The sequence below is a fragment of the Rhipicephalus microplus genome, chromosome 5 (genome assembly GCF_043290135.1).
Source record: "Rhipicephalus microplus isolate Deutch F79 chromosome 5, USDA_Rmic, whole genome shotgun sequence".
Taxonomy (NCBI): Eukaryota; Metazoa; Arthropoda; class Arachnida; order Ixodida; family Ixodidae; genus Rhipicephalus; species Rhipicephalus microplus.
In genome coordinates this window covers 197,095,529-197,117,006 of record NC_134704.1, presented here as the reverse complement: position 1 = coordinate 197,117,006, position 21,478 = coordinate 197,095,529, and the positions used below count along the sequence as shown (strand labels likewise).

Below are 21,478 nucleotides of genomic sequence, written 5' to 3'. Positions count from 1 at the left end.
AAGCAGGTACAGAGTTGAAGCGACTCCAAATGCACCTTCTCTGCGGGGCTCATTGCGCACCATCTGTCAAATTTGAAAAGTGAATAGTACCTACACTTATGTTTACTGATATAACACCAGGTAAAATTGGGCATGCATGGTTGTACAAGCAGCATCAAATTGCAAGACAACGATTTTCATTTCAGCAGTTTGATCGTTACCTTATTTATAATCCTCGCTCATTTACTGCTTACATGCACTGCTGCGATTACGTGCGTTAGTCACTTTATTGGTTCCAGGGTACACGGCACTTATTTTCCACCAATACACAGTTGATGGAGGGGGTGAGAATAAAAGCGATTATCCGCTTGACTAAGTTCTCACCCCCCAATGTACATAAGGCAGTGGCGGTGGCGGCAACAGAACACCACAGCTGACAAGAATACACAACATTAACAAAATTAGAATTGATAAAGCCTTCAAACTAAAAAAGAAAAAAAAAAAACCCACACAGACACAGTGCAATAAACATATATAGTAATATAAATCAAAAGTCGCAATATGTAAAGCACGAATACATTAAACATATTATTTACATGCAGCGGTGACTGCATTTTCATCCTTTGTGTTTTTGTTTATTGTTTTCCCTAATTGTTATCTACGAACTTTGAAGATAAGGTCTTAATTGTCAGGAGTGTTAATAAGATATTGGCGAAGTTGAGAAAGGGTGATATCTGCTATGTTAACACCTGATGAATATAACCTGTTTAATTGTAACGGTAGCTGATAAGTAATTTTTTGTTGTCCATAGTTAGTTCTTATACGAGGAAGCATCCAAGGTGGTTGATGACGGTGAGGGTACTTTGATTGATAACGTATCATGGAAGCGATATCTGTAATAGTAAATGAACGTTTTTTTTGTTCGATCTTATAGCGGCGTAAAAGCCTGTAAATGTATAGGTGGTAAACATTGATGATTTCATGTTCACTAAACAAGTGATCTGTTGTATGTCTGTGAGGAAGGTTGTAAATTAGACGGAGGATTTTATTATGGAGTGATGAAATTTTTCTTAAATTAGTTTTAGTCGTTGTCGCCCACACTAACGTGCAGTAGTTCAAGTGTGAAAGGAATAAAGCGTGGTATATAGCAAGCTTTGCCTTTAAAGGTAAAACAGATTTATGTCGCCAAAGTATACCAACCGCTCTCGATGCTTTTAATAAAATGTTGTGGACATGATCATTCCATTGCAAATGTAGTGTGAAATAAACTCCTAGTGATTTTATTGACCTGACAATTTCAACTGGCTGGGATTTATACAGCAAATGTACTAAAGTATCAGATTTTTTATTAATAGAATTAAAAATTATAGCTTTAGTTTTATTTACATTAACTGACAGTGCATTTTCCTTTGTCCAAACTTCTAGCTTACCTAATACATTGTTACCACGGGAAGATAGCTCATTGTGTGTATCAGCTGACAAAAGGATTGTAGTGTCATCCGCATAAATAATAAACCTGGATTGATCATCAATGTTCGCAATATCATTAATATAAATGTTAAAGAGAAGAGGCCCAAGTATACTGCCCTGTGGCACACCGGCTGTAATATCACGCGTTTTGGACTGAAAATTGCTGATTTGAACGTACTGCTTCCGATGAGATAAATAAGATTTTATTAAATCTAAAGCGTGCCCTCTAATACCACATAAATCCAATTTTCTAAATAAGATACTGTGTACTATGCAGTCAAATGCTTTGGTAAAATCTACAAAAATGCCTAACACGAACTTATTTTTTTCTAATTTATCAAGAATATATTCTTTTTGATGAATCAAAGCAATTTCCGTAGAACGGTTTTTTCTAAATCCATACTGAGAATCATTGATAATATTGTTAGATTGTAAAAACTTGTCCATGCGTTTCAGTATGATTTTTTCCAGACATTTAGAAAAAACAGGAAGGATACTAATTGGCCTATAATTGCTAAAGTCATTTTTGTCTCCCTTTTTGTAAAGCACAATTACTTTTGCTATTTGCATAGCCGAAGGAAATGTAGCTGTTTGCAGGCACAAATTAAAGATATGTGTAAGCGGCACACAGATTAATTCAATGACATATTTTACTGGACGAATTTGTATGTTGTTTAAATCACATGACGTACTGTTTGAAAGCTCAAGAAACGTTTGCGTTACTTCACTCTCACCTACTGGTTCAAGAAAAAGAGTAGATGAACATCTGGCAGTAGGGGTGTCTTGTGAGTTATGTGGTGTAGAATGATCCCTTGCGAAGTACAAACTAAATGCCTCAGCTAATTTTTCCCCTGTGTAATCTTCTCCTTTATGAGTGATCTTGTCGAAATGCGTATCCTCAATGAAATTAGCGTCCAGAGAACGGATTTGTTTCCATAGTTTATCAGGATGCCGAAATGAATTTTCGAATTGTTTTTCATAATATCGCTTTTTGGCATTTCGGATGTCACTGGTCAACTTGTTTCTGTAGCTTTTAAACTCTTGAAACAGCTGTGTGCTTTTGGAGGCAATGTATGTGTTATAGAGTTTATTCTTCTGTTTAATGCGTGTATGAAGTTCATTACATATCCAAGGTTTTCTTATCTTTTTCATAGTACGTTTCTTTTTTAGCGGAAAGTGCCTATTATAAACACCGCAGAATTTACTAAGAAACTTTTCATAAGCTGCCTCTGCATTAGTTTCATTGAACACATCACTCCATGACATAAGTGACATTTCACTGTGAAAATTTTCAAGAGCATTAGGTGTGACGTACTGAACCATTGGGGTACATGTGTGTTTAGATCTAGGCTGCTTTTTCTGAAAAAACAAATAAATGCCCATGTGGTCACTTAAATCGCAACAGATTACCCCTGAATGTATAACAGAATTGTTAATATTAGTAATAAACAGGTCAATCAGTGTTTCTGAGTTAGTAGTTATACGAGTAGGAAGCTTAGTAACAATACTGAAGCCAAAACTTCTTAACAGCACATCAAAATCAATTGCATGGGCAGAATTAGACATCATGTCTATATTAAAATCACCGCCCATAATGACATCATAGTGATGCGCAGAAGTAAAAGAAATATATGATTCAATGTACTCAAAAAATACGTCAACATCTCCACTGGGTGGTCGGTAGAACACTGAATAAACGGTATTATTTGCCAATACAGAAACAACCTCAACAGCAGATGACATGCAACAAAGTTCCGAGATCAATTCACATTCGATTTTCTTATTAACGAAAATGCAAACACCTCCACCACGACCCACATTACGATTGACGGCAAATGTGGAAAATGATGGCAAACAAAAGCTACTGCTCAGCCATGACTCAGATACCATGACGAAATCAAAAGACAGGTTAAAACTGTCTAACAAAATTTGCAGTTCATCAGCCTTATTGTTCAGTGATCGTACATTCAAATGAAAACATTTCACTGATGAGCCCAACCAATCGGTAGGCATGACGCTGCGAATGTTGCAAGGCAACACGAATCTATTGTTAGCCATTTTGACGTGATGTTCACATATTATGTGCTGACGTGCCTAACCACAGTAAAATTAGCCAGCTGACTCGCGTCCCTGACAACATGGGACGGTTCGCCATCTTTCCTGCGGATGAAGATTTTCCCGTTTGCATACCACACGTAACGGAAGCCATTATCGCGAGCCCATTGCTTCACAGTCCACAATAGTGTTCTTGCCCTGCGCGTTAGGTTTTCCGAAAAGTATATGTTTGCATCCTTTTCCTTTAGTAATCGCCTTTTCTGCAGCCACATATCCCTCAGCTTTTGGCTTTGAAAACGTATGATAATGGCGGGGGTCTTATTTGCCTTCGCCGGAAGGCGATGATAAGCTTCAAGGTCGTGATCGCTGACCTCAGGAACTTGGATCATCCTGGCTATCTCGTTTATCTTTTGGAGTAGATTCTCGTGCTCGTTGAAAAGTTTCCCATGAATTTCCAAGTTTCGGCTCCTGCTACGCATTTCCAGGTCATTCAAGTCAGAGTTTATCTGGTGTAGTTCCTCGTCAGGCCTTGCTCGTTCCAACTGTTCAGTTCTCTTACGGAGCTGCTCAATTTGTTTATCTTGGCTGTCCAATCGCTTCAGAATGGTATCGAAATGATCAGACATTGTTTGCACTGCCTGTTCAATGCTGTTCATCTTTTCATTTAGTGGCATTAGAAAATCAAGTTTTTGACTTAACTCCGCAAAAGCAACAGCAAAGTTAAAATCCTGACGAGCCGCAGCAGCGGCACCTGCACCGACGCATGGCGCACCAGTTTTACACGTGGAACACACATAGTTTTTGCGAGAATTGGTGCCACTTCTCGTCTTATCAAGCGGCTCAGTCAGTCCAGAGCACTGTTCGATGTGATAAGAATTACCACACTTTTTGCATTTCACTTTAGCATCAGTAGTTTCTAGGGTAAGCATGCAAGCAAGGCATATGTCCTCCTCAGAAACACTCATCTCTCATACACCTCGAAAAGCATGACTACGACGACAAGTTTGGCAGTAGCAGCAACCAGCAGAAAAATAGGAAAAGGAAAACACTGTGTGAATGTGTGAAGACAAACCTGTGAAAAATGCAGATGAACACGTCAGAACGGGCGTCTATCGCCGGTCACCGCTACTGCCAAACTGCCGATAACAGGTGGGGGCAGGGGCGTCTCAGATCATGACGCAATCCCAATGTTTGCGATGCCAGATTCCGTCGGCCGCCGAGTCCTGGACATCCAAAAGAAGAATAATGTAGCAGTTGCCGGCGTTGCAAGGTACCACGCTCGTCAGTGCGGCAGAACCAGCTATCCAGAGAATAGGACCACCGGTATCAGCGGCAGGACAGGGACGAACCTGTGAAAAATGCAGATGAACACGTCAGAACGGGCGTCTATCGCCGGTCACCGCTACTGCCAAACTGCCGATAACAGGTGGGGGCAGGGGCGTCTCAGATCATGACGCAATCCCAATGTTTGCGATGCCAGATTCCGTCGGCCGCCGAGTCCTGTGAAAAATGCAGATGAACACGTCAGAACGGGCGTCTATCGCCGGTCACCGCTACTGCCAAACTCATTTGAACCCATTTTGAACCCATTTTGAACCCATTTGAACCCATTTTGAACCCATTTTGAAAGGCAAGTGACCTATGTAGAATCCTGTGATATATCTAAGAAGGGTTACATGAAAGAGGCAAACTGACACATGCGCAAATATACCATTTTGTAACACAAAAAGATGTGCGCGAGAAAATTTCCTAGGATTTCATAACTTATCAAAGAGAATTCAAAGGTCAGAAATAAAAAAATATGGAGCTGCCGTGTAAGAATAATTAACAACAACGAAAGCTGTGATTGCTGCTAAGTGTGAGTCACCAACTGCTTGAATTCCACAGAGCTGCAAGCTGTGGCCGCATAGCACGGCGAATATCTTCTAAGGTGGTCCTCACGTGGTCTGTTCTCGCTTTAGCCGTTTCCCCTTGCTGCTTCTTAAATGGCGTATTTGAGGCAGTGGTGAAGAAGGCTGCCGACGTATCTCCTTCACCTGGTTCACTATGTTGTCGCTGCAGCGTTTCTAGCTCTATTTATATTGTTCTGGAAGCATTTATCGTGGATTTATTGAACTGGGCTAGAAAAATGGAGCAGACCCCGGTGCTTGTGCTGTCTGTGGGCTCCAGAACGCATGGCACAAGCCGAGAGGGCCCCCAGTTCTTTATGTGCTGCCGCTTGCAAATGAATGAATGATGCTCATGCTTAAAACTTTCTGCAGAGATGACAATGCTGCCCAAGCATCTCTTTGGTCATTACAGCCGTTGAGCTGACGCAAAGTGAAGAAGAGGACTTCCACAGGGTCGCTAGAGAACTTCGCTATGAGCACGTACAAGCAACTGGAACCCAGAAGAAACCTTGTGGACTTCACAGTGGACAGTGTGGTGATCTGAAGCGCCTCGTAGGTCTCTAGGGAAACGAAAGCGCGCTTGTGAGGTGCTGATTCCTTCCAGGCTGCAAAAAAAAAAACTACAGGAAGTCGTTCTCCAACCATAAGCCTATAAATGAATGTTTACAATTTGAAAATTAAGAACTATTGGTCCCTACGATTAGCCAGTAGATGTCCCCTGTCGTCATCAGAGGAGCTGAATGGCATCCAATCTGGATCTTTGCTGATCATAAAAAAGTCGTACTTTTTATGTTGTGAATATTGAACCACTTGCGTATCATGCCCATGAAATGGATGGTTGGCAGGCTGTCCTCGAAGCCTAAAACACCGAATCGTCTTTCATACTGCTGCAGATAACGCATTGTAGATGTGACCAAGGAAAGAAAAAAAAATAATACTGGTAATGCACTCCGTGAACTGTTGATATTTTCTAAGAACACACTAGTTGAGTCATACCTCAGTTGCAAACACATTGATGTCCCTTCCAACATACATCTTTTCGAAGTTCATGGGAAACACGTACTTCCTTGTAAGGCGCCGGACTAAGCTGAAGGACTTTTGCCTTTCGTTGATGTCGAGCAGCATTCTCAGGTACTTAGGGCTATAATAGCCTCCCCTATTGCAAAGTAAGCGGTTCGGGCCCAGTAGCTGATTGCGCAAGTTTTTCAATATATGGCAGTGATCGAACGCCAGAAACAGCTTCCTGTTATTATTTATGGGATGCCTCTGATAATTAAAAACATTCATGGAAGCCATTCATTGCGAAGTGATGTCTAAAACACATATTTGTATTGCTGATCGACTCAGCTGCGTGTGAGTATGTGTATGCATGCTATATATACATACGTGCTTGTGAAATGGGGGTAGCCACTTCCTGAAGTTACACAATGCAAACACAATTTCGCACATAACAACTTTAAAAGAACAAGATAAGGACACTTACGGTACTACTTGTTGGATGGGGCCATTGCTCAGTATGGAAAGCATCTTGCAGTTCGAAGAGTGGTTGTCTGCCACGAGTCTGACCACCTCAAAGCCAACGTCTTCGACGTACTTTAGGTCATGCATTGTCAAATGGTGAAGCTACTATCCTGTTGTCGACCTCGGGAAATAATACCCGACTGTAATTCTAAACATTACACAACGTAAAACACTTAATTAATGATCCAGTTCTAACAAAAAAAACTGTAGAAGGTGAAAACTTACGTGTAGTGGTTGGAGAGGCCAACGAAAAATGAAGGCGAGAAGTTAGGTAGCGAGTTCGTTTTCCGTTCCAAGCTCCTTTTCCAATCCTCCCAGCTCCACAAGACCGTGCACGCGGTTAGCGTTCTTGACATATGTTGCGACTTACTTAATTGCCATTTCGTCAAATATAAGAGACCCTTTCTTCTCCTAAAAGAAGATAGTATTACTGCCAGTATAGCAAACATTGGCACCGAAAAATTCTGCTTACGCGGTTGGTCAACGAGGCTGATTCTTGATGAAGTCGTTGTTTCATAAGTGAAGACACAACTTCGCCACTGCAGGCTCTTGTATACCTCTTTAAAGTAGATCGACTTGGCAACGTGAGGCACCCGGACTCGCGCAGCTTCTCATACCCACACGGAGATTTTGCATGCCATAACATGCGTCTTGTCGTATTGTAGTCTCAGACCACTGGTGGTGTTTTTTACCCAAACAAGAAATTTGTTCGTTTAGAAAGAGTGCTTTTGGGTCGTTTGTCGGCAGGTTGTCCTAGAAACAGAGACAATACTGACAATCTTACCGAATTGTCAGGTAAGAGCGTACGTGTATCTAATTATTGCAAACATTGCGCATGCAAGCAACTTTACCTGCAAGACTGCAGCGTATGCTGTTTTGGAGAGCAGCTTAACCTGTGCAACCTCTTGGTTCAGCTTGGCTATTTGCGCTTTTGATTCAGCTGTTTTTTTTTTTGCCATGGTTTGGCATTTCTGGTGCAATGATTTTGCAGAAATCATCACACGGCGCATCTTCTGGCTGGTTATAGTTGTTTGCGTTGTCAAAGAGCGTCGGTCATTTTTGTCTTTCTCGCCAAGTGCAGTTTCAGGCGATTTTTTGTTCCAACTCGATGGGAGGGTGCATAACGTTCGAGGATGGTCCCGCAGTTGTGTTTGCGGATGGCATGTCGCTCGATGTCAAGCTCTGCTGCGCCGGGGCTGAGCCTGTTTTTTTTCCCGCATTAAAAATTGCGTTCTGGTATACGCTTTTCCTTGAAATTCGTTTTCATTGATCCAATATGTAAGCAAGAGCCGTGGGGAGACGTCAAGCATTAAACATTGTTAGTTACCTTTTTTTTCTTTGGGCAGGGTTCATGCTACTGAACATTTGAACGTTTCAAGGTGCGGCGGACTTTTGCTACGGGTGGCACCGTGTATTTTGGGTAGTGTGGAAACACTGACGGCACATCATCCACTCTCAGTCTTTTTATCTTCAGTCTCGGCTTATAGTCGGTTGGAGCAAAGTGCACACCTTCGACCTGTCACTTGGGAGCCAAACGTCACTGCAGCACCTTGAAATGAACAAGTAGGATGAACACTCAGTGAATTATTGTGGATAAAATACAAAATTTCTTGTGCTTTTGTAAGGAGTATATCATGCAATCAGAAGTTTATACCATAGTGGCGAAATGAACAAAACACAGTCATAAAGTTAGCGTATTACTTCTCCTCGTTAACCATGTGACACACGTAACTGGCTGAGATACATTCGCACGAAATAAAATGGATGACCAACAGAAAGTTGACAAGTACACGCGCTCCTCACAACTTTTCATTAGAAAAAAAGGTTTCACGTATATTTCCTTTTGTCATGCATGCACGTAGACGGGTAAACTAACACGTTTATATCGGACGCGGTAGCGCATGAAATCAAGTGCGCGGCGAACTAGGTGACAGAGGATATACATTCACTTATGCAACATCTCTGCTCTTTTTTGGTAAGGTAATTAAGCTACCAAAGCAATCTCAAAGAAGTTGCATCTTCCCACAATGAGTGTGTTTGAAAATATAGTTGCACAACCACATGTAGTGACATGGCTTCCATATGTGCACTCTTGTCATATTTCCTTTTTTTCTGCTAATAAACAGTAGTGAGTATAGCGCGCCGTCGTTTCGTTTCTTGGGGTTGTCGGTTTAATATTCTTTTTTTGCGCTAATATGTGTCTCAGTCTGTCACGCACCACAAACCAGCCCAGCAACTCACTCTTTTAGAGACACGTAGTCTTTTACAACACATTACATTTTCAGCGTGCCAGACAACGCCTAATAGAGCAGACTTACCCTTTCCAGAAATCACCTTGATCAACTTTTTATGGATCTCGGTGACTGGGAACTTATGAAAAGTGACATCGGGAGTCTTCCCTTGCCTTGATTCGCATAAAGGCACGCAGCACACCACCATCGCGATGGTTCATTTGCACCAAGAAACCTCGCTTCGCTGGTGTACAAACTGCACCTACCTGCACGCTTCTGTCGCAGCTCGGCACGAGCAGATGGTAGAAAAAGATCGTCATTATACTTTTCGTCATTATACCAAGTTTATTCAAAAAGAGGCTTTTATTCATTTTTTAATCGTTCAGAGTGTATGCACGCGTAAACATTGCTGCTTTTCTCCCAGCATCGCGCGAGCAGACGACAAAAAAAAAAAAATTGCGGTGGCTCATGTTCCGGCCGCCAGCAACCGGTGCCGATGGGGTAGAGTTGCTGTATCTGCTACCTAAAGGTAGCATATACAAAAACTCTACAATGGGGTAAGTTGCAGCGCCACAGGACGCTTAGTGGCAGGCGCCAATACCAGAAAGTGCATGCTGGCGCTTCACTCGCTGGGCAGCAAAAGTGAGCAGTGAAAGTGGGAAGGAGACAAGATGAGTAACTACAGGAAAATTTTTATTCAAAAAGGCAAATAAAAATAGCTACTAAAATCGACATTGTAACCACTAAGAATAATAAAACAATGTATACATACACGAATCTAATTAGACTGTTTGAGCTAAAGCTTGCTAAGGCACGTGACAAGTCACCCCAGAAAAGAAGACACAAGCCCAAGAGTTGGTGGGATGAGGAAGTTAAGAGAGCCATAGCAAAGCGTCAGGAAGCCTCTAGGGAACACAGACATGCTAAGCAGCGGGATGAACCGACAGATGATGTTGAAAGAAAATGGGACATCTTTCTAAGCTGTAGAAAGGAAGCATCCTTTGTGATCAATGAAAAGATTAGAATAAATGGGGCTCAGTGGCAGGCAGAAGTACATAAAAAGCATAGAAAGCCAGCTGCAAAATTTTGGAGCCATCTAAACTCCCTAAGAAAGGAGATGAGCCTAGAGCAGACGTTTATAACTACAGCTCAAGGTACTATGCTAGAAGGGGACGAATCTATTGAATTTATTTATTTCTCTATTTATTCATTCAAAATACCTTACAGGATCACTGAAGGGCATTGAGTAAGGGGGGCATCAGTATACAGACGAAACAATACAAGAGAAAAACAGACGAATATATATATATATATATATATATATATATATATATATATATATATATATATATATATATATATATATATATATATATATATATATATATATATATATATATATACATATATATATATAACATTACAAAAATCAAGGTGCAACAGCGTTATACCATATTAGAGTGACACGAAATCAGGTTATCACGAAAAGTTTTACGGTTAGAATTGGATACAACATGATCCGGAAGATCGTTCCAATATGCAATGGCTCGAGGTAGTGATGATAAGCTAAATGCCTGCGTGTGACCATGAGTATAAGAACAAGGGTGACAGAAAAATTTCAACAAAGAAGTGCTTTATGCACCACAATAAACAAGGATGAATTGAGTGGCGCAGTGGCTCCATTTTCACAAACAGAGTGGGAAAGGGCTGAGAAGAGGGTTCATAGTAGTACATCAACAGGTCTAGATGGATGGATAGATGGATGGATGGATGCAAAGTCCTTTATTGAAAAAAAGGGAGGCACAGGAGCTGTGTGGGGATAAGCAGGACTTTCTAACTACACTACTAGTTCACAGTCTCACGGGTTTTACACTTATTGTATTCACCATCACTGGTACTGAGGAGGTATTGGTGTCTGAACTGTGGTTTGTCGGACCCCCTAAACCACTCTGATCAGGCCGTTCTGACTTCCATATTGGGCAAATAATAACTGCGTATCCGGGTCCGTAAGGAGCGCTTCGCGATAATTTGTGGTTTGCAAAGCTTGTATGGCCATTCGCCATTTTTTCAAATGCGCAACACTGCCACAGTAAGTGGTGAAGGTCTGCATGGCAGCGCAGCCCACAGTGATTGCACATCACAGCCGCAATGACCTGTTGTCGCCATTTTGCTAAGGAGTACCGTGTGTATGCATAATTTGCGTAGACCTTATTAATGAAGACTTCTTGGGAGCGTGAAAGCGGACATTTGCTGGAAAATAGCACTGGTGGGGTAACCTGCACAATGCGTTTTTTACTAGCATGACGCAGGGACGTGCGTTCGTAGTGCATTGTGACTACCGAGGGAGTCATTTGACTTAAGAGCTCATACGGGTTCACTCTGAGGGGTGGTGGAGAGAAAGATTGGTCGACCCACCTTCGGAAGCAGCAGCGGCGTGTGCCGCCGTATTGCCCCCGGGCACACCCGTATGCCCCGGCGTCCAAATAATTTCTACTTGCCTGTCGGCTTTTTCATGCCTATGAATGATGCTTTGAGTAGCAGCAGCTGTAACATCTTCCGACGCTGGGCGAAATATTTCCGAGTAGACAGCATGCGAGTCGGTGGAATTCCAATTATGCTGATAAAAGCATTGGGTTCAAAGTCTAAGCAGACCTTGATAGAGGCAGTGAGCAAAAGAATAATCGATGGTGAAGTCCCCGATAGATGGAAACTTATAGAAGGATGAGCATGATCTAAAAGGAAAGGGGGACAAAGCTGACATGAACAACTGCCGTCCTATAACTGGGACATCAATGGTCTACGGGCTGGCGATGCAGATTATAAAAGAAAGACTGCAAGCATGGAGAGAGGATGAGGGGGTGCTGGGGGAACTTCAGAATAGGTTTCGGAAACACAGGAGGTTGGAAGACAATCTGTTCTCACTGGCGAAGTGCATCGAAACAGCAGAAAAGGGACACAGGCCCCAGTGGCTAGCATTTTTCGATATCAACGGAGCATACGATAGCGTGGTTCAAGAGGGCTTGTGAGGAATACTGGACACACTAGGTGTGGAAGATGGAGTCACTAATCTGTAAAAGTAACAAGGTAGTTATAAAGTTGAAAAAACAGGTATACAAGCCCGCAAAGGTGAAACGGGGGATTAAACAGGGGTGTCCTTTGTAACCCTCGTTATTCATGACGGACCTATCAGGATTACAGGCCAAATTAGAGGTAAGTGGACTTGGCTTCAACCTCTCTTTTGTCAAACAAGGAAAACTCATTGATCAGGCACTACCAGTGTAAAGAGGTTTATTGGGCGAACCAAACGGGCAGGTGGAAGATTCAAGATAGCGACAAGACGAGGAAGATGGAGGAGCTCGAGCACCGATCTCGTGGTGCCTTACTCTGCGATAATGCTTGTTGTTCCCTTTTGTTATCATCATTCCTTCATTATAATTGCCCCCGTCGGGAAAGATCGAGCCACCCTGGCGATCTAACAGGTGGAAACGAGCGGGTCTAAGTACGGCTTCAAGCGGTCCACGTGAACAATATTGTGTCCACGCCGACGATGATCACGGAGTGGCGTAAGCGGTTCAATGGCGTAATTGACGGGCGATGTGTGCTCTACCACGCGGTATGGACCACGGTAATTTGAAAGTAGCTTGGTAGACAAACCAGGTGCATAGGGTGGTACATACAGCCATACAAGGCTTCCAGGGGCGAACTTTGCGGCAGGAAGGTGGTTGTCATCGCGGGCCTTTTTCTGGCGTTAATGGTCAGCCGAAATAAACTTCTTCGCTAGTTGGCGGCATTCTTTGGCGAGACGGGCCGCTTCAGACACGGTCGTGCACTCAGATACATCTGGCGCGTATGGCAGCAAAGTGTCCATTGTGTGTGATGGTTGACGTCCGTATAGAAGGTAGAATGGGGAAAAGCCGGTGGTGACTTGAGTAGCGGTGTTTTACGCGTAGGTCGCAAACGGAAGAACCAGGTCCCAGTTCGTTTGGTCAGATGCCACATGCGTCGCGAGCATGCCACGCAGAGTCCGATTAAACCACTCAGTCAGGCCATTCGTCTGAGGGTGGTAAGCAGTACTCATCCGGTGTACAATATGGCACTGACAGAGAAGTGCTTGGATTACGTCAGATAGAAATACACGGCTCCGGTCACTGAGGAGCTCGCGAGGAGGGCCGTGACGCAACACAAACCGATGGAAGATGAAAGATGCGACGTCCTGAGCGGTCGCCGTAGGAAGAGCAGCGGTTTCAGCGTACCGTGTCAGGTGATCTACAGCAACGATAGCCCACCGGTTACGTGCAGTGGTCAATGGCAGTGGTCCATAAAGGTCAATTCCGACGCGATCGAATGGGCGGTCAGGGCACGCAAGCGGCTGTAGTGGAGGTGCTCCTGCATTCGGTGGCTGTTTTTGTCGTTGACAATCGTGGCAGCCACGAATAAACTGGCGAACAGAAGTAAACATCCCACGCCAGTAGTACCGCGTCCTTAAACATTCGTAAGTCTGAAGACACCGGCGTGAGCGCATTGCAGGTCGGAGTGAAATGATGCACATATTGTAGAGCACAGCTTTCGGGGAATAACGAGCAGCCACTTACTACCGTCTGGTGAGTAATTGCGCTGGTACAAGAGGCCACCTCGAATGGTGAAGTGCGAAGCCTGGCGTCGCATTGCTCGAGTGGTGGGAAGTGTTGGTACCCCAGGTAAGACGACCAGAAGCGAAGTTATACATGAATCGTCGCGCTGTGCAGAGGTCATTGTGTCGATGCCAAGAGCGGACAGCGCGTGTTCTATAGAAGATATCGAGGCAGCCTCAGTGGATAGTGGTGATCGCGAGAGCACATCAGCATCGGCATGTTGGCGGCCGGAACGGTACACGACGCGGATGTCATACTCTTGAAGTCGCAGAGCCCAACGAGCAAGGCAACCTGATGGATCCTTCAGTGACGACAACCAACATGAGGCATGATGGTCTGTAACTACAGCAAAGGTGCGGCCATATAAGTATGGGCGAAGTTTCACAATCGCCCAAAGTATGGCTAAGCACCTTTTTCGGTAACACTGCAGTTTTCCTCAGCCTAGTTTAACGTTCTGCTGGCGTAGGCGACGCCATACTCAGGGGATCCAGGCTCGCGTTGAGTGAGAACTGCACCGAGACCGACACCGCTGGCGTCTGTATGGATTTCACTTGCAGCCGTGGGATCATAGTGGCGCAATATAGGTGGTGATGTCAGGAGATGGCGAAGAGTGGTAAATGCGTGATCACATTCGGAAGACCATGATGAGATGTCGTTGGCACTGCTTAAAAATTGGGTCAAAGGGGCAATTATGGAGGCAAAGTTGCGCACAAACCGACGAAAGTAGGAGCACAATCCTGCGAAGGTGCGTAACTGTTTTACAGTCATCAGTTTGGGGAATTCAGCGACTGCGCGTAGTTTAACCGGATCGGGAAGAACGCCATCCTTAGATACGACATGACCGAGAATGGTAAGCATCCGAGCAGCAAAGTGGCATTTCTTGAGATTGAGTTAGAGCTGCGCATTCTTCAGACACGTGAGGACATGTTTCAGGCGTACAAGATGTGTTTCGAAATCGGGTGCAAAGACGACGATATCGTCGAGGTAGCAGAGGCATATTGCCACATGATATGCTTGGGTGAGATCCAGGAGTGAAAGAAGACAAAGACGATCTGTCTGAGCTGCTGCTTGCCTAGTCGACTCAACGAACCCATTATACCAAGTTTGTCTTAAGAAACGTGACAAACTGGTGGAGGTGCTGGGTACAACGTCTCACGATCAACCCAATGCCCAAGACCCCGCCCAGCAGCCGGAACACAAGCCCTGCACCCGTGGACACTCCTGTTCACAGAGTAAGCCACCGCCAACGAGGCCTACCACATGAGACACCAACCACTGACGCAGCGACTATCACTTCGGCACAAGATCCCGTGCAAGCTCCGACAACTTCCACGCCGATCTACTGCACCGTCCAGAACCCACTCATGCCTAGCCCCTTTCAGGGAGAGCAGCATGAAGATGTTGACGACTGACTGAGTGAGTTTGAACGTGTCGCAGCGATAAATTACTGGGATGATGCCGCGAAGCTCCGGAACGTGTACACTTTCCTAAATGACGGGGCCAAGGCGTGGTTTTGGAACAGGGATGATGTTCTGACATCTTGGCACGAGTTCCGGCGTCACCTTCTGGGGACCTACAGGAATCCCGACCGCCGCGAACAGGCGGAGCGTGCACTACAATCACGCATCCAGATGCCAAACGAGACCGTTTCGATGCACGTCGAGGACATGACACGGCTTTTCAAGCGAGCGGATTCTGCTATGGCAGAAGAAAAAAAAGTTGCGCCACCTCATGCGTGGTGTGAAGGAACAACGTTTTGCTGGTTTGGTGCGTAGTCCCCCCAAGAGTGTTGCTGAGTTCCTTACTGAAGCGGCAACAAGGGAGCAAGTACTGCACCAACGGTCTGCCCTGTTTGACCGTCAAGTGAATGCCGCCTCAACTCCCGAAATTTTCGCCACCCCTGGGAGCAAGAGCCCCGAATAGATTCGCGAGATCATCCGATCTGTCGTCCGGGAATAAATAGAAAAGATGTACGCGACAAGGCACATCGATGTTGGTTCTATCACCATTGTCATCCGTGACGAGGTCCAGCAGGTGCTGCACGCCCATCGTTTTGATCCGGAAACAGCTCCTGTGTCTACTGAAAATCGCCGTCGTACGTACGCGGAAGCTTTGCGATCTGCCACGCCTCTTTCTGGTCAAGGAGTCCCGACCCAGACAGTGCCGCACGTCCCGATCCAGACAGTGCCGCACGTCCCGATCCAGACAATGTCATATGTCCCGATCCAGACATTGATGCCGTCAGTCGCTTCAGTCAGCGCACGCTGGTTTCGACATCGATGGTCGCCGTGCACCAACGCGCAAGTCTGATCGCTAGCGTACGCTGGACAGACGACCCCTCTGCTATCATTGCGGTGAGGCTGGTCACATTTACCGCGAGTGCCCATGCCGGCAACTTGGCCTGCGTGAATTTTCCGTCAATGCACCTCGTCCCCAAAATTAGTCAAAGGCCGAGGGATATCGAAGGGTATTTCGCGCAACAGCGCAATCGCGCGCAAAGGCAATCGCGGTCACCATCTCCGAGGAGACCCGCAGCAACTGGGTCACGTTTCGAGGTGACGGCACGGGAACGCTCTCCGAGCCCTCGTTGGGAAAACTGAAGGCAGCGGCCTTCGAGGGCAAGGTCGCTGAGACTCAAAGTGCGGAAGACCTCCCATCAACGCTTGCACGCAACGCGGAAGACATTTCATCAGAGAATAATCGCAGTACCGAAGAAACGCCGAAATCCACATCTGAACCCAATGACCGCGTGTCACTTGACATACCTGTGCTGATTGATGGTTTTTAGGTCAATGCATTGATAGACACTGGTGCAGACTATTCGATTATCAGCGGGAGGCTAGCGAAAGATCTCAGGAAAGTGATTACGCCGTGAAATAGAACGTGAATTAGAACTGCTGGAGGACACGTTCTAACACCGCTGGGTCGCTGTACGGCAAGAGTGAAAATTCGTGCGTCAACGTTTGTGCTCAGCTGCCTCGTTCTTCGCGACTGTTCACGTCAGCTGATTATCGGCATGCACTTCCTTCGGGAATACGGTGCCATCATAAATCTCCGTGAGTGCCTCGTGACCTTCTAGACTCAAGGCGCAACAGATCGAGACGCTGATAACTGCCGTAGACCTGCGCTGCGTGTTGCTGACGACAGTGTGACGCTGCCGCCTCGAGCGACTGTTCCCATCGAAGTCACTTGTGAAGACCTCCGTGACGGTGTCGTAGTGGCTGAAAGCAACCTATCCCTTCTGCTACTCCAAGGTGTATGCGCCGCCGGAAGTGTTGTGCGTGTCCGTAACGGACAGTCACAAATACTAGTTACGAACTTCAACTACGAGCACCGGCATCTTTTCCGCGGAACCACCGTAGCCTATGGAGACCCTGTTGCCGACGTCACGGAGTTCTTCGCGTCCGAGGAAACGCATGAGGATGAGAAATTTTTAGACCACATCGACATTAATTCGACGCTGTCGGACAAGAGAAAGGCTGCACATGACCTTTTAAGGGAGTTTCGGTCTTGCTTCGTATTTTCTTCTAAAGTCCGTCAAACACACATCGCCAAGCATCGAATTATTACCGACGATGACGTCCGCCCCGTCCGGCAGCAGCCTTATCGCGTATCTTCCAAAGAACGTGTGGCTATTCAGACACAAGTAAAAGATATGCTCGATGACGGGATTATTCAACCATCAAGCAGCCCTTGGTCCTCGCCAGTCGTTCTAGTGAAGAAAAAAGACGGAACGCTGCGATTTTGTATTTACTACAGGAAGCTTATTAGCGTCACGAAAAAAGACGTTTACCTGCTTCCACGGGTCGACGACTCTCTGGACAGGTTACTACGCGCGAAGTATTTTTCGTCCATCAATCTAAAGAGTGGCCATTGGCAAATTGAAGTGGATAAACAAGAGCGAGAAAAAACCGCGTTTGTGACTCCAGACAGACTTTACGAATTCCGAGTTCTTCCCTTCGGCCTCTGTTCTGCCCCAGCCACTTTTCAGAGGATGATGGACACAGTTCTCGCTGGCTTGAAGTGGCAAAGCTGCCTTGTCTACCTCGATGATGTGGTCATATTTTCCGAGAGCTTCGAAGAACATCTTAAGTGTCTGAGAAAGGTTCTGGAAGCCATTCGCACAGCTAAAGTGACGCTAAAACCCCAAAAATGCCATTTCGGCTATGAAGAGCTGAAATTTCTGGGACATGTCATTAGTGCGGATGGAGTGCGACCTGATCCAGACAAAACTGCTGCTGTCGCCGCCTTCCCTGTTTCATCAGATAAAAGAGCAGTACGCCGTTTCCTCGGCTTGTGCGCGTATTATCGCCGATTTATCGCCAACTTCTCGAAGATAGCTGATCCTCTAACGCGACTCAACCGAGATGACATGCCTTTTACTTGGAGCGCAGAACAAGATGCAGCGTTCACAGAGCTACGACAGAGAATGCAAACAGCCCCTGTTCTTGCCCATTTTGATGAGGACGCTGCTACAGAAATTCATACAGATGCCAGCAACGCCGGCCTTGGCGCTGTCCTTGTACAATGACACGGTGGCGTTGAACATGCAATAGCTTATGCCAGGTCGTACTCTTTCTCGAGCCGAGACCAACTATTCTACATCGAAAAAAGAATGCCTCGCAGTCGTATGGGAGACGACCAAATTTCGGCCTTACCTCTACGGTCGCCCCTTCAAAGTGGTGACTGACCACCACTCGCTCTGCTGGCTGGCAAATCTCAGAGATCCATCTGGCCGTCTCGCTCGGGGGAGTTTGCGTTTGCAGGAGTTCGATATTACGATTGTGTACAGGTCAGGGCGCAAACACGAAGATGCCGACGCGCTTTCTCGAGCGCCTGTAGGGCACGATGTCACGGGCTCCGAGGATGAAGATGCCTTTCTCGGCGCAGTCAGCGATTCCGAATTTATGTCAAAATAGCGGGAAGACGACGAATTACGCCCAGCTATTGATTCCCTGGAAGGTCGGAGCTCTCAGGTCTCTCAATACATTGCTCGCGAACTGTTCCCTTTTTGTCTAAGAAGAGGCATTCTTTAGAAGAAAAACGCCCGTGGTAGCGACAAAGCCTTCCTACTCGTTGTTCCTACCGAAATGCGTGACGAGATTCTCCTTGCGTGCCACGACGAGCCCACGTCAGGACATTTGGGCTATTCGCGAACTCTCGCCAGAGTACGCCAACAGTATTACTGGCCGCGACCATCAGCTAGTGTACATCGATGTGTGAAAGGCTGCCGTTAGTGCCAGCGTCGCAAGGCTCCGCCTGTGAGACCCGCAGGCCTGCTCCAGCCGATCGCATCACCACAGACACCGTTTGACTTCGTGGAAAATGGACCTTCTCGGACCCTTCCCTTAGTCGTCCTCTGGAAACAAATGGATTATAGTTGAGACAGATTATTTTACTCGTTATGCTGAAACAAAAGCGTTACCCAGTGGCACGTCCTCTGAAGTCGCACAGTTCTTCGTGCACCAAATCGTCCTACGGCATGGTACCCCGTCATACGTGATTACGGACAGAGGGACGTCATTTACAGCACGAATGGTGGAGGACATTTTTAAACTAACCTGAACAAGTCATTGAAAAACGACGGCTTATCACCCGCAATCGAATGGACTGACAGAGAGGCTTAACAAGACCATAGCGGACATGCTGTCAATGTATGTGGACGTACAACACAAAACCTGGGACGAGATTCTTCCATACATCACGTTTGCATACAATATGGCAACGCAAGAAACAACGCGATTCCCGCATTTCCGACATGTTTACGGACGCAACGTGCGAACCATGCTCGATGCTATGCTTCCGTGCGACCAAAGTCATGAACTCTCTCCAGACGCTGAGCAATACACTCAATACGCCGAAGAAGCTCGTCAGCTAGCTCGCATAAACACCAGTCACCAACGAGATGCAGATGCACGACGTTACAACCTCTGCCATCGAAACGTCACCTACTACCCTGGAGACCGAGTGTGGGTGTGGATCCCTGTCCGGCGACCAGGCTTATCCGAAAAACTTTTAAGCCATTATTTTGGACCGTACAAGGTTCTTATACGTATCACAGATCTTACCTGCGAGGTATTTCCGGATGGCGCAGCGTCTTCTCGTCGACAGCTTCGGTCCGAAACCGTGCATGTCGTTCGGCTGAATCCCTACTTCACACAGTAGCCCTTGTGGCTCACGTGTTGCGACATGCCGTGACATTGCGCTGCTGCTGCTGTTTGTGTTCTCCTGTGTTCTTATGCCTTTTTTCTTCTTGCGCTTGGCGCAAGCATTGGCGAAACTTCCTCATTTGCGCTGCGAGTACTGGCACTCTCCTTCTTTTGGTTCTCTATATCTGCGTGTGTATGCCTTCATTTTTTTCTTTACGAGGATCGAGTCGATGCTTTCAAAGGGGGGACTATTGCCATATGATATGCTTGGGTGAGATCCAGGTGTGAAAGAAGACAAAGACAATCTATCTGACCTGCTGCTTGGCTAGTTGACTCAACAAACCGATTATACCAAGTTTGCCTTAAGAAACGTGACAATATGTTCCATTTCAAGCCCCGCAGAACCGAGTCCATCATGTACTCGTATGTGGCCGGCGCATTGCAGAGGCCGAATGGCATTAGATTGAACTCATATAGACCGTTTGGTGTCACGAAGACTGTTTTTTGGAAGATCACCATCTGTTAAGAGCACCTGCCAATACCCCGAACGCAAATCTAACGACGAAAAAAACTCGGCACATTGTAAGCAATCAACGGCGTCATCAATCCTGGGCAAAGGGTATACGTCTTTGCAAGTGATCTTATTTAAGCACCTGTAATCAACGCAGAAGCAAATTGTACCACTCTTCTTCTTAACAAGAAGGACAGGTGATGCCCATGGACTTTGGGAAGGTCGGATAACGTCGCGCTTGAGCATATCGTCAACCTGTTCGGTGATAACCTGACATTCCGTGGCGGAAACACGGTATGGTCGCTGTCGTATTGGCGCGTTGGAACCTGTGTCGATGCAGTGAAAAAAAATTTGAAGTTCGGCCAAGGGTAGGTTGAGCAACGTCAAAGGATTCACGAAACTGGTAGAGCAGCTGAAGGAGCTCAGAGCGTTCCGATGGCGATAGTCCGTCGGCAATCGATGAATCGAAAAGCTCAGGAGGTGGTATATTGGAAGGGTTGAGGGCACTGATGGCGTCGTAGTCACCGGAACAATCTGGTGGCATGGTAAAAATTTGTTCTTTATCAATGGCATGCACGTGTCCAAGAGATTCACCTTGAAACAGTTCGACGTTATACGGAAGGAGATTGATGAGGCAAAGAGCACTGTTTCCTTCAGAAATAGAGAGGGTTGAATAAGGCAGAAGAAGTGATCTCCGGCTAAGGAAGAGGCTTGGTGGTTCAAAGAATGCAGTTTCGTTCCTAATGCCGTTACAGAACACGGGGTCACAGTCACACGGCTGCTGTCGGAGGAATTTCAGTGCCTTCTTTCGCGACGAGTTTGTGTACGGCGGGCTGAATGCGGCTGGTTGGTTGGTCGTAAAACGGGAAAAGTTACAGGTCCGATCTTGCACAATCAATAACGGCATGGTTACGCGATAAAAATCCCATTCAAGTATGATGTCGTGTGAGCATGACGAAAGGACAATAAACTCAACAGTGTAGTGGTCCTTCGCGATCATCAGTCGGACAGTACAGGCGGCTACAGGCTGAACCGGGTCCCC

The 21,478-nt window shown here is 45.9% G+C and overlaps 1 long non-coding RNA gene across 1 annotated transcript; it reads right to left on the bottom strand.

Annotated features, from left to right (window-relative positions):
- Positions 1-1,305: 1,305 nt before the first annotated feature.
- On the bottom strand, positions 1,306-5,063 carry LOC142818082 (uncharacterized). Its single transcript, XR_012895548.1, has 2 exons — positions 4,854-5,063; positions 1,306-4,727 (listed from the first exon to the last, which is right to left on the bottom strand). It is a non-coding gene; the product is annotated as an uncharacterized LOC142818082 (long non-coding RNA).
- Positions 5,064-21,478: the final 16,415 nt, after the last annotated feature.